Source organism: Gracilinanus agilis, chromosome 1 (genome assembly GCF_016433145.1).
Source record: "Gracilinanus agilis isolate LMUSP501 chromosome 1, AgileGrace, whole genome shotgun sequence".
NCBI classification, from domain to species: Eukaryota; Metazoa; Chordata; class Mammalia; order Didelphimorphia; family Didelphidae; genus Gracilinanus; species Gracilinanus agilis.
In genome coordinates, this window is record NC_058130.1 from 374,836,728 (window position 1) to 374,851,021 (window position 14,294).

The window sequence follows — 14,294 nt, forward strand, 5'->3', positions numbered from 1 at the left end:
TTACAACCCTATAACACAACTCGTTTATCTAATTCTGAGTGATGGACAACTCAGTTTCCAATTCTTTGATATTACAAAAAAAGCTGCTAAAAATATTTTGGTAAAAGTAGGTCCTTTTCTCATATTTCTGATCTCTTTGAGATACAGAGCCAGTAGTATTATTGCTAGGTCAAAAGGTATGCATAGTTTTATCAGGGCCTAGTAGTTTTAAGAAGGCATGGAATATAAAATATTTAGGAATCTATCTGCCAAGATAAGCACAGGAATTATATGAAGAAGGCATGGGGCCAACCACTTTGCATATGATTTTGTCTTTTTCAGAGGTATCATTTTTGTCTGTTGTTTTGGAACTTCACTGTAAAATCTGAAGAATTTCAAAGAAAAAAACCAATAATGATATAAAAAATTCTATTAGTTATTGGCCAAAATAGACCCTAATCAATGAAAGAATTACATATGAACAATTGTTTCTGCATTTTGACAGTACAACAATATAGTCTTATCTTAATATATGTAGTCATAATTTTTCTAAATCAATTATTTTTAAAATATTTTTATAAAGTTGTAATTTAAAAATCTGGGGGGCACAATTGTATTTTGTCATAATAAATGATACATTTTAAATTATAAAAGGTTAAATGTCATATATGTTTCAGAAACAAAACAAATTTTATTTTAAATATTTCTGTTCTGCAGAGCTCCCCAGTTTCTCCCAATTTTTTTAAAACAGGTCTCCAACCTGATATTCGTGACTTTCCTGGAAACCTTCCATGAAACTTACAATTTGGACCAGGGCAATGAAAGATTAAGGTGAGTCCCCAGGGTCACACAAAAAGAACTAGTGAGACTTGAACCCAAACCCTCTGGGCTTACTTACTAACCCAAAATGACAGGTTGTACACATTTTGAGACAGTTGCTATTATTACCAAGATTCTAGGGGGGTATCCCTGAAGATTAGACTAGCTACCTAACCTGTAGCTTATGAATTCCTATCATACTGCTTCCTTTTAACAATTAGCCAACAGAAACATGCTACAAAAATTCCTCTCCCCAACCCCCAACTTGAGGTCCACTTTCCCACAAATATGCACAGAGTTTGTGAGGATGAAAGTAGGCAAAAAAAGTACAAAGGTGTAAGGCACTTATTAGCCTTCTTACCCCCCAGTAAATGAAAAAGCTTCGGGGAAGTTCAAAACTCTTTGGTCACTGTCAAAGACAAACAATAAAATTGAAAGCCTCTTTCCTCTTGGACAAGGAGAGGAGGTGGAATTTGAATTATCAACTCCCTATCAATTCCCCAGGAATCTCTTCTTCCCTGCCTAAATGAAGGATTCCCAAGATCCAGGTTTCTCTGTTCCTCCCTCTAATACTTGATTTTGCTAGACCAAGATATATATTTTTTTCAGTTGTTTCAGGTGTGCCCAACTCTTTGTGGCCCTATTTGGGTTCTTCTTGGCAAAGATAGTGGCAAAGACTACTTTCCTTCTCCAGCTCATTTTACAGATGAGGAAACCAGGTACAAAGGATTAAGTGACTTACTCATGGTCATATAGCTAGCTAGGAAGTGTCTGAAACCAGATTTGAACTCAGGAAGAATGTATCTCTTCTTAGCTCAGAGAATCTTTTCCTTTAAGTAATAATTCAATACTTAGCTCCCCTGATCCCTTTAACTGCTAGTGCCCTTATTCTTAAACTATTCTTGTACTAAATACTTTGTATTTATGTGTTTATTTTCTTTATGTTTATTATATGTATACTATGTATATATTTATTATATATTACATATATTTATTATATACAATATTATTATTATATTGTAGTATATTATTATATGCACTTGTATATTATCATATTGTAGTATATTATTATATGCATTTGTCTCTCTCCCCTATTATAATTAAGCATCTTGTAAATAGGATTATTTCATTTATTGTTTTCATATCCCTAGCATCAAGCAGAGTGACTAGCATACAAAAGGCACTCAATAAATATTTGTTCATTGATTGTTGTCTTGCATTAATTTTATATACACCTATTTATGTACATGTTCTCTCCTTTGGTTTAGACTGTAAGCTCCTTGATAGCAGAAACTTTTCACTTTTGACTTTGTATCACTAGCACCTAGTCCAGTGAGTGACTGGCATAAGGAGAGTGCTTAATAAATTCTTGTGATTAAATGTTCAAAATTCTACCCTTCCCTTATAAGCCATTTCAAATCCCATCTCCCCCTCCAAAGTTTCATTGGATGATCCAGTCCTTTATCTCTCCCTACTCTGAATTCCTATTGCTGTTCATTTGTTTCCGTTGTGTCTTCTTTTGGGACCCCATTTTTTTTCTTGGCAAAGACACTAGAGTGGTTTGCCCTTTCCTTCTGAAGCTCATTTTACAAATGAGGAAATTAAGGCAAACGGAGTAAAGTGATTTGCTCACAGCTAAAAAGTGTCTGAGGCTAGATTGGAACTCAAGAAGATAAGACACCCTGATTCTAACCACTGTGCCCTCTGAATTGCTAACGTTTATTAATGATATTTTAACATTCAGTTTATATTAACATGAATTGTTAATTACATATTTGTCGATTACATAATTGTTAATTACACACATGTGCATATATTCTTAGGTATAGATATACACAATATATACCTTGCATATATAACATATACACAATACAATATACACATATACATACATAGATACACACATATGTCTTAGATGTCCTCAACTCCATTGTAAATTTCCTAAGGGAAGGGACCATGTCTTATTCCTCTTGGTGTCCCCAGTATTTAGTTACATAAGAAATGTATAATATATAATGGATCATAATAATGATAATTATTTTTCAATTAAAAAAATTGTAGCTAGGCATCCCTAGACTTAGTATTGCCCATGCAATTAGAGTATGCTGCCACCAAGTGGCAGGAAGGACAACATAGAGAACAAAAAAGTGTGTGATCTGAGATCCTTCTTGTCCCTGACTCCTCTGACTTTAAAAAACACCCAACAGCAATATATTATTAATAAATTATTACATATTATTAATAAAGTACAGTAAATAGTAAAAGTAGAAGTTTTAAGGAAATAAGGAAATTTAAGGAAATAAACATGTGATGCTTTCTCATTAATCTTTAACTTTATAATTCACTGTTTAATTCAACACTTGGTCTTATTTCCAAACTTCAATGACAATGTTTCTTTCTAACTCACCCCGACTATAGTTTGAGGCCATACTTATTTGAGCTCTGGAATTTGAAACCAACTCGGCATGGAAATACGTATCAGTAACTCTTCTCTACTGTTAGTGAGTTTTCTAGTAATTTAAATAAGTAATAATAATAAATTAAATAATAATAAATTAAATAATAATAAAAATGAAAACAATAATAATTAAATAATAATGATATTTCACATGATCTATATGTAGCACAATGGATAGAGTACTAGTCCTAGAGTCAGGAAAACATGAGTTCAAAACCAGTCTTATACAGTTACTAGCTGTGCGACCCTGGGCAAATAATTTAAACCTGTTTGCCTCAGTTTCCTCATCTGTAAAATGAGCTGGAAAAGGAAAAGGCAAACAATCCAGTATCTCTGCCAAGAAAATTCCAAATAGGATCAGGAAGAGTCAGGCACAGCTAATTAACCAAATGACATCTAGCATTTTATAATTTTCAAAGCACTTTCCTTGCAACAATCCTGTATGGTAGTTAATTTGAATCTTCTCATTTTAGAGATGAATAGCCTCCTCTTTAATGACTTGTCTGTGGCCATAGAACTTGTAAGGAAGAGAACTGGACCTCAAATCCATCCTGGCACTCTGATTCGAAGTCCATCTCTTAGCTATAGACTGCTTTATTTGGCTTTTAGATTTATTATTAAATAGATTATATTGTCTGAACTTTCTGGGATTTTCTCACAGCTAAAACGTCCATAATGTTCTCTCTTATTATTCCATGTTGTTGTTTTTTTGTGGTAAAAGGGAAAAAAATCACTAATTTTCTACCCTGAAAGTATAAACTCTTCAATCAAAGTTTTTACAAATTCTCTTTACTCTTAAAAAAAAAGTTCACTTTATTCCCTTTGCTAGCATTGTAGACCTAGACATGACCTGCCATTTACTCCTTGCGCTGTGATTTGCAAACTTGGCAAAGATTCATTTAAATATAACTCAACACCAGCTTCTTTTCATAAAATCTTTTTTTTATAGATTGTCTGTTATCACAGCCACAAAGGCAGGATTGAACCATGGCAGCAGAAGGGCAACAGCTGGTAATAATTGCTTTAAGGAGATTGTCAGTCTGTCTTCTAGGTTGAAGCTGTCTGTAGGCAAAATATTAAATTGCTGTAAGCTCAGGCCTCAGGGTTGATGCTCCCTAACTGGCCTATGTTTGGTAGCTGCAAGAGATGATTGCACTGGAAGACATGAGGGAAAGAAAAGGACATTCATTAAGTACCTAATATGTGCCAGCACCATAATAAACATTTAACATATATAATTTTTTAAACCTTTACCTTCCATCTTAGAATTGATATTGTGTATTGGTTCCAAAGCAGAAGAGGCTTGGAAAATTGGGGATAAGTGACTTGCCCAGGGTCACACAGCTAGGAAGTGTCTGCGGTCAGATTTGAACTCAGGATCTCCTGATTCCCTATCCACTGAGCCACTTAGCTGCCCTCCCCCTACAAATCGGATCTTATTTGAGTCTCAAAACAACCCAGTTAGTCCCATTTTACATTTGAGGAAATGAGGAAAACAGACGTGAAGTGCTTACTTGTGGACAGGCTTCCCTTTTGTTTTTATATCTCCAGCAACTAACTATACTCCAAAAGTCATTAAACTGGGCACATCCTTCCACTCAACTATACCACTACGAGACCTTGATTCCAAAGAGATCAAAGAAAGAGAAAAGGGACCCAAATGTACAAGAATGTTTATAGCAGCAATTTTTATCATAACAAAAACTAAAAATTATAAGAGTGCCCATCAGTTGGAGGGATGATTAATTATGGCTTATAAATATAATTAAATATTGCATTGTAATAAATGAATATTTCTTAATGAATAATTTCAGAGATGACTAGGAAGACTTACGTCTATGACGTCTGATATCAGACTCTGACAATTGTCCAATCTAGGATGAGAGGCCAGAAGGATGGATGAAGCTTTGCCACAACAGTAATTACAAATACTGGAAAGGGGATGGGGTGCTTGCTTTCTACACTGGAAAGAAGAAATTTTCATGTGATGAGGAGAATCTGAGACAAGGAATAGTTGAGAATGTAAAGAGAGAATAAAGTAAAAGAGTTAAGGATAAATATGGGTTGGATAAAGAGTAAGCAGGGGGGAGTTGTTAAGTTAGGAGACACTAAAAGTCTATGTATATAAGACAACTAGATGGTTCTGTGCATAGAATGCTGGATTTGGAGGTAGGAAGATATTTCAAATCCAGCCTCAGATGCTAACTTGCTGTGTGGCTCTGGGCAAATCATTTAATCACAACCCACTTCAGTTTCCTCATCTATAAAAATAAGGATAATAACAACATCTTCTTCCCAGAGTTGCAGAAATCAAATGAGATAACATATATAAAGTAGTCTGCAAACCTTAAAGTGCTGCTATATAAATTCTAATTTATATATGTTATAATTTACATTACATTACAGATGTGTTATTTTTTATATTAAATAAATTAGCTCTTGACCTACACACCTAGAGAAATTTGAACTTTGCAACATGATTTTACTGGTACCATCATTATTTCGTGTTCTTAAACTTTTATTCCTTCTAATCCTTGTTTCTTATTTTATTCTTTATTCCTTACTTCTACTTTTATTGGAGAAGGAAAAGTTGTAAAAGCAAAGGTGATAGTAATGAGAAAATGTTCAGACAACACATGAATTAAATTCCTCATAGCAATCTCCCCTGCCCAAATGGCTCACACGGAATATTTAAATGACTTATTAGTGTATTATTTTAAATTGCTAAATAAGATTTTCTGAGAGCAAATAAAAGAATAAGAGAGGGGGGGTTTTTCAAATTTTAGACACACAAAGGAGAAAGACATACTCATCCAGATACTCTACTCTGTGTTAAATTGCCCTACTAAAGTCACTAAGAGACTAGAGTTGAGGAAGGGTACACAGGAAACAGGTGTAGACAAACAGCAATCTGAGGGGTGAGCAAAAGTTCCTAAGGTGTAGGGTCTACAGACTAAGGGGGCTTGCTTACAGTGCCTCAAGAGATTATCTGTACGTATGTCTGGCTTGAACTGATGAAAGAACTTTCTGACCTGTGATGAGCTACATTACTAAAGGAGATGTATATATAGCCTCCATTGTAGGCGTCTAAAAACTGGTAACACTTCAGACGCCATAGTTAAAGAAAAAATAAATCAGGAGGCAAACAAAAGTTCAATCCAGATAAATTCTAGTTTTTCTCATCCTAGATATTACCTTCAACTTCTTCACTTTATATTTCAACACTAAGAAACCATCATCACTACCCACCTAAAACACATGAAATTGATTTCTAAAAGTAATGAAAAAAAAAATTAAAAAGACAACCTTAGGACAGCTAGTGGATAGAGAACCAGGCTTGGAGTTAGGAGGATTTTGGTTCAAATCTGGCTTCAGATATTTCCTAGCTGTGACTCTGGGCAAGTGACTTAACCCCAATTGCTTAGCCTTACTACTTTTCTGTCTTGGAACTGATACTTAGAATTTATTCTAAAGCAGAAGGTAAGGATGAAAAAATTATTTTATTATTAATAATTACTTATACTTTATTTAATTATTAATATTTTAAGATTAATTTACATTATTTCTATTTATTATTTTTTATAGTTTCTATCAATTTATCTGTCTATATAGCTATCTCCCAAAAGATAAATGACCAAAGAATATGAAAAGGCAATTTTCTTTTTCTTTTTTTTTCCTTCCATCTTAGAACCAATACCATGTATTGGTTCCAAGGCAGAAGAACAGTAAGGGCGAGGCATTAGAGGTTAAATGACTTGCCCAGGGTCACACAGCTAGAAAGTATCTGAAACAAGATACAACTCAGATCCTCCTAATTCCAGGCCTGGCTTAGAGTTTGCTAACAAAAATAATTACATCCTTTCTTGCCATCCCAGAATGAAACCTTATAATTTGGAACCTCACCCCCTAAACCACTAAACTTAACGTATCTCTTTACCCAGAAATACCACTACTGAGACTAAAGCCCAAGGAGTTCAAAGAAAGAGTGAAATGCTTCATAGATGCAAAAAAAATTATAAGCTCTTTCTTCAGCAGACTCAAACTGGAAACTAAAGTGATACCCACTTATTAGGAAATGGCTAAACAAATTATGGCATATTTATGTAATGTAATAGTATTGTGTCATTAGAACTAATGAAACGAAGGGTTTCAAAGGAAACTGGGAAGACCCCTATGAACTGATGCAGAGTGAAGTGAGCAGAATTAGAACAATATGTACAATGACAATATTATAAAGAAAAATTACTTTGAAAATAAGTTACTCTGTAACTTAGAACAATTCCATGATAAAAGAAAAATCCAGAAGCCTGAAGATGAAGCATGATACTCCCTTCCTATCAAAGAGGGGATGGACTTAAAATGAATAATGAGACCTACATGTTTGAACATGACCATTGTGGGAATTTTTTTTTAGTAAACTATAAATATTTTATTAAGAGTTTAATTTTTTTATTGTTCAGTGGAGAGGACAGAAGTGCAAGAGACAGAAAATAAATGTGTGTAAATAAATAAAATGCAGCAACAAAAAATAAGTTGATTCCTGATATCCTTGGGAATCTTGCAAAGGAGAAGTATAGTAATTTTTCTTTTTATTTTTAAAAATTGACTCTGATCTCATCAGCTTACTGATTGAGTTCCTATGGGTTCGGAATAATATCTTAAAGACTCTGGGTATTATGGGTGACAATATAGCTTTCAAAAATCTCTTATCTGTCTTTCACAAATACTAGAGCAGTTTTTACCAAGAGGAAAATAATAAGAACATTTTATCCCCCTCCTATCCCACGACTCCACTCAATATGTGTTTCTAGGTATATTTTCCTTGGTTGTTACAAAATTTTTAACTTTAGCTTGTTCTGCTGTGATTGATTGAATGAATACAACATGTGGAGAAATGAATGAAGGCAGATTAATAATAATAATAACTACTACCGCTGACACTACTAATAGTAATAACTCTTTCATAATGTTTTAAGCTTTATGACTTACTTTACAAATATCTCATTTTATCTATTCAGTAACCCAGTGAGAAGGTTAAATTAATTCTGTGTCATTTTTTAATTGATTCTAGTTAAAGTTAATTGATTTTGTCCCATAGCTGCTCAAGCCATGGTTCTTTGTCCCTGAACTTAATTCAGAAATTCAGCTGGTTTGTAATGAGTTAAAAATCTACTTCTCTTGCTAATCACTGCTCTATTCTTGCCTCAAAGAAATCTGCTTCTCTTAAGGAATGCTGGTGGACACCAGGGAGTCCAGTGTAGCATCTTTGTCCCACTAAGCTATCCCTTCAAGGATGTCTGGTTTGCTATCCAAAGTCTGGCCCGCTATCTTTAACCTTGCAGGTGGATTCAAACAATGAACAATTCTTAGACACAGGAGGAAAGGAGGGGGTTGTTGCTAGCCCCTCATTCCCAACTTCCAACCAATCACATGCCTCAACCATGTAACCAAATCATGTCTACAACCCCATCAACGCTATAATCAATTTTATTATTTCCTCACCTACCTGATGCTATTTTTTGTTCTAACCTTGTAAAAATGAGTTGTCTTTATCTCAGTGCCTTTGGCTAAACTGAGGCAGCTAATGAGTCACTCTGTTGGCAGTTAACACTCCTATTAATAAAATGTTATCTTCCTTTGAGAACACACGCCTCAGTCTAACTTTTTCTGAATTTTAGTGATGACACCTGGGAGATAGGTGATATCATTATTTCTTAAACTTTCCATATTTGATGATGCCGATACCTCTTTTCCTCCCTTTGTGTATATGTTCCAATAAAATATTTTTGTTCATAGTAAAAAAAAAAAACCAAAACCTCCAAGAACTTAAGGAAACTGAAGAAGACAGAAGTTAAGTGACTTGGCCAGGATCACAGATCTAGTAAATGCCTAAGGCTGGAATTGAATTCAGATCTTCATGACTCTAGGTCCAACACTCTTTCCACTGTGCCACCTATCTTTTTCAGGTTAAGGAGGGAGAATGTTCCTGGTGGTGTTGGTTCTTTCTAACTTCCAGAGATCTAATGCGTTTCTGGGATGATCTGGGGATCAGGAATTGGGAGAAGGGAGAAGGTGTCTGGTGAAATCTGGTCTTGCTATTGCTTAGCCAACTCAGAGAGATTCTGAGACAATTAGTGGCATGGAAAGGGAGTAGAGAAGGAAAGTAAAGGAAGGGGTTCTGGGAGTGTGGATGGATACTCTGTCTTCCCTCCAGCTCTTGTTATTTATTTACGACATTAATTCTGACACTTACATTATGAATTGCATCATTTTTGAACTGCTTCCTTTTGTCTCTGCACTGAGACTCTAAACCTTTTTGAGATTTGAGATTATTTATTCTTTCCCACTGAACCTAGCACAGTTCTATGCATGTAGTTAGAACTAGGTAAGTGCCTGCTCAATTCATTTGGAGGTCGCACAAAAATAGTGGCTAAAGTACAGATCATTTAAGAACTAGGTCCAAAACCTTTCTCAGATACTTATGAGCTACAGGACCCTAGGGAAATCATGCAATCTCTTGGTGCCTCAGTTTCCTCACCTATAAAGAGAAGGACTGAATGATTTCTCAGGTCCTTTTCAGTTCAAAGAAGTTGAATCTATAATCCTATGAATCTAAATCTAAAAGCCTATGAATCTATTTTCCTGAACTCTGGAACAATATTATACAACATATTAAAATCTGATCTATTAAACAGATAATAATGACAATAATTAGAGACTTGAATCATGAAATCAAAGCTAAATACAAAAATATGGTTAAAGCAAATGTTGTTGAGTTGTTTTTCAGTTATGTCCAACCCTTTGTGACACTAAGATTTTCTTGGCAAAGATACTGAGGGTTGTGCCAAATTCCTTATTATTATTTAATTCTTCCTATCTTTTACAAATGCTGAAGAAGTTTTTTTCTAAGAGGAAAATAATAAGAACATTTCATCTCCTTCCTATCAAATAATTCTTCTCAATATATGTTTTAGTTATTTTTTCCCTAGTTTTTGCAAAACTTAACTTTAATATGTTTTACTATGACTGAATGAAAGTAATAGTTTTTTTTGCAGTAGTTTTAAAATACTTATTGTGTACTGAGTGCAAACATACAAATAGAAAATGCTATTATAGCAATTAATATCTATGCAATTTCAATCTTAATGTACATTTCAAAAAATTAAAAATAGATTAATATTTGGAAAGTACCTTAATTAAAACTTGTATAATATCATCAAAACATAGGACAAAGAGGATAGATACTTTCATTGCACATAAAAATGAGATTAAAAAAAAAACTCAACAACAACAAATCTCCAAAAATATTTTTGAAACCAGTTGACACTATTTGCTGATCAGTAATAAGGTCTGATAACAGGTATATGCCATTAGATTTATAGTGTGTGATGGAGGGCTATTTACCTCCAGATGGAGTCTATAAAACAGCTAAGATACAAATGGATTCAAAAAGCCCTTATGGGCAACATCTGTATGAACTCAACCAAAAATATGTCAACAAAGAGGAACAGCATGGTCATGATGTTTTGTAATGGAAGAGTTTATGATGGTAATTTTAGAGCCAGGCCATTGCCCCCATAAATTTCACAGAAAGTTTACCTATAAGGAGTCTGGACTTAGAGATCAATGGAGATTAGGAGAGAATCAGTAGGAATTATAAAAAATATCACTGCACACCATAAAAATTTAGCGCTTACCAAATATCTAGGAAGACATGAGCTGACAGCTAGAATTATATAACAGAAGCTCACTACCTTTCATGGACTGACAAATAAAATGCCAATCTACAAATTAGAGAATTCAACCATCAATACGATGTACATGCATGCACACACACATCAGCACATACAGCTTCTAGCATCCTGGACTAGGACAACACAATACTTTCTGAACATTTTGCAACCTTGCTACTAACACTTGACCCAACCCTGACCATTCCATTTAACTTCTCTTTTGTTTGTTACATTCTCTTTTTTGCATATGAGTTTTCTAAATGCAGGTACTACCATGCTTGCTTATTTTTTGTGACCAGTGCTTAGCAGAATGCCTAATAGAGGGTAAACTTTTAAATGATTTCATTCATCCACTCATAGTTCATTTATTTATATACATATACACACATATTTGTACATGTGCACATCTATTCATATATATGTACACATGCACATATACATATACACACATACTGATAGATGGTTTCTCTAAGTTTGTTTATTAAATTTTTTAGCATAGTCTAAACAAATTATTCTTAATTTTTTCATGTTATGGACCTTTTTGACAATGTGGTAAAAAGCAAATAGACTCCTTAGAAAAATATTTTTCAATACACAAAGTAAAGGAAATCAAAATGTTGAAATAAATATGTAATTTTTTCCTGTTAAAATTCACAGATTCACAGATGCCCTGAAGTCTATTCATGGATCCCTTAGTCATCTGTGAATTTCAGATTAAAAATTCTTGATAGACAGTGACTATTCTTTATACACTTGATTTTCCTGTGTGTAAATACCAAGGTCTGGTTCACCAGGTTGTTGTTATTGTTCTTCTTCTTTTCCCAATTGCATGCAAAAACAATTTTTAATATTCTTTTAAAAATGTGGGTTCCAAATTCTCACCCTTCCTTCTTCTCCTCCTTATTGAGAAAACAAGCAATTTGAAATAGCTTATACGTGGGCAGTTTTGCAAGACATATTTCTATATTAGTCATGTTGTGAAAGAAAATATGAACCAAAAAAGCAACTTAAAAAATAAAGCAAAAAAGAGTATGCTTCAGTCTGCATTCAAACTCCATCAGTTCTCTCACTGTATTTTCAGCATAAGTCCTTTGGAATTGTCTTGAATCTGTGTATTGCCAAGAATAGTGAAGTCATTCACGGTTGAACATTTTATATTACCATTACTGAGTACAATGTTCTCTTGGTTCTGTTCACTTCACTTTGCATCAATTTATGTAAGTCTTTTCAAGTTTTTTGAAATCCTTTGGTTCATAATTTCTTATAGAAAATAGTATTTTGTCATAATCATATTCCACAACTTGTTTAGCCATTTTTCCAAAGGATGGGCATTGCTTCAGTTTCACATTCTTTGCCACCACAAAAAAAGCTGCTATAAATATTTTTGTACAAATAGGTCTTTTCTCTTTAAAAAAATTTTTTATTTGGGATATAAACCTAGTGGTGGTATTGCTGGATCAAAGGTTATTACAGTTTTATAGCCCTTTGGGCATCTTTCCAAATTGCTCTCCAGAATAGTTCAGTTCACAGGTCCACCAACAGTTCATTAGTGTTTCAATTTTCCCATATCTTCTCTTGACAGTTGTCAATTTCCTTTTGTGTCATATTAATCCATTTGATAAGCGTGAGATGGTACCTTAGAGTTGTTTTAATTTCCATTTCCCTAGTCAATAGTGATTTAGAGCTTTTTTTCATGACTACAAAGGTAGTTTTGATTTCTTCTTCTGAAAACTGCCTTTTCACAACCTTTGACCATTTTTCAATTGGAAATGTCATATATTTTATATAAATTTAACTTAGTTTTCTAATTTTTTTCAGAAATAAAGAGGTCAGATTCTCTAAAGTGATTCTAGCCCACATTTATGAGTTCTCTGCATTGTTTTTTGGATTGATGTAATGAATTCAGGGCCATCCACAAACAGGAGGATCTGTAGGACCTCATCATGTGTGGAGAATCCTGTCTTAGCTTGGACTCTATGCTGGATCTCCTCTGTGACAATACGAAACTCCTTTGGCATGCACGACTTTCTGTTTTATACTTCTCCATATTAATAATGAAAGCATCATCAGTTAAGATTATTTCTCTTATATCTTTCAAAGGCTTTTGCATTAATAAGCTTTAGTGTGGCATGACTTGTTAATGTCTATATTCACACATGCTTTGGGCTTTTTTTTTCAGTTTTGCTCGACTCTTTGTGACTCTTTTTGAGGTTTTTAAAAAAAAGTTTTTTAAAGCAGACAGTGGAGCAATTTGCTATTTCCTTTTCCATCCCATTTACAGATGAGGAAACTGAGGCAAATGAGGTTAAATGATTTGCCTATATATTCACATATATGTCCATACAAATTAATATATATATATAACATATGCATATAACGTGTAATTATATATTTTGGGAAAGGATCACTAGAACTAAATGAATTTATACAGTTAATAGATTCTTGAATTTCTAGCAAAAATTTGTTCTAAATCACTCTCTTTCTCTTTTCAGATTGTTACAGCAAAAGGACTATACATTTTGTTAACCAGAGTTATAACCAGGAGCTATTTTATAGGAGTTATATTTCTGAAGGAAAATTTCTTGCACCTCATGCAAGAAGCAAAGCTTTTACAACATAGCAGGCAAACCTGTACACATATTGGTTTTTTTTTATTTTTGTGCCAAGTTATGACTCCTTTGACCTGAAAACAGAGCAGAGAAGCTGAGCAAAGAAAATTGCCACAAGATGAATTCATGAACGAGTGCTATCATCATTCTCAAGTAGAGTTGTCTTAAATTTGAAAATGTGCCTAATTTTTAGAAAATCACATAAATCACTATGAACCGTACACAAAAATTTGCCTGACAACACCAATGAACATGGAATTCTTCCTCTTTTTCTTTTGCACAAGAATTTATGATTGTATCTTTTCTTTCAAGTTTCAGATGAAACCCAGTAGTTCAGAAGATGATGATACGCCACTGATTACATTTAAATGGCTTAACTTTCACTCATTATAAACCTAATAAACTAGTTTTTCTTTAATGGTGCTTGCCAACTGAGATGTCTGAAATAAAGGTCAAGACTAGGATTAGCTTTATTAGAAACCATTCCATAAATTACTAAAAAGAGACAAATGTAAGATTCTTCATTAACACATAATCAGATTGTTTGAGCTTCACTTTAGCTCTGTCTTCCCTAGGAAGTGACTCAATATTAGTATAATTATGTATTCATATTTAAGGGCTGGAACAGTCCCAGACTACAGACATACCTCAGAGATATTGTGGGTTGGGTTCCAGACCACTGCAATAAAGCAAATA

At 33.7% G+C, this 14,294-nt stretch overlaps 1 long non-coding RNA gene across 1 annotated transcript; it reads left to right on the forward strand.

The window, feature by feature from the left end:
* Positions 1–725: 725 nt before the first annotated feature.
* Positions 726–14,016, forward strand: LOC123231495. The gene is made up of 2 exons (XR_006505115.1): positions 726–810; positions 13,482–14,016. It is a non-coding gene; the product is annotated as an uncharacterized LOC123231495 (long non-coding RNA).
* Positions 14,017–14,294: the final 278 nt, after the last annotated feature.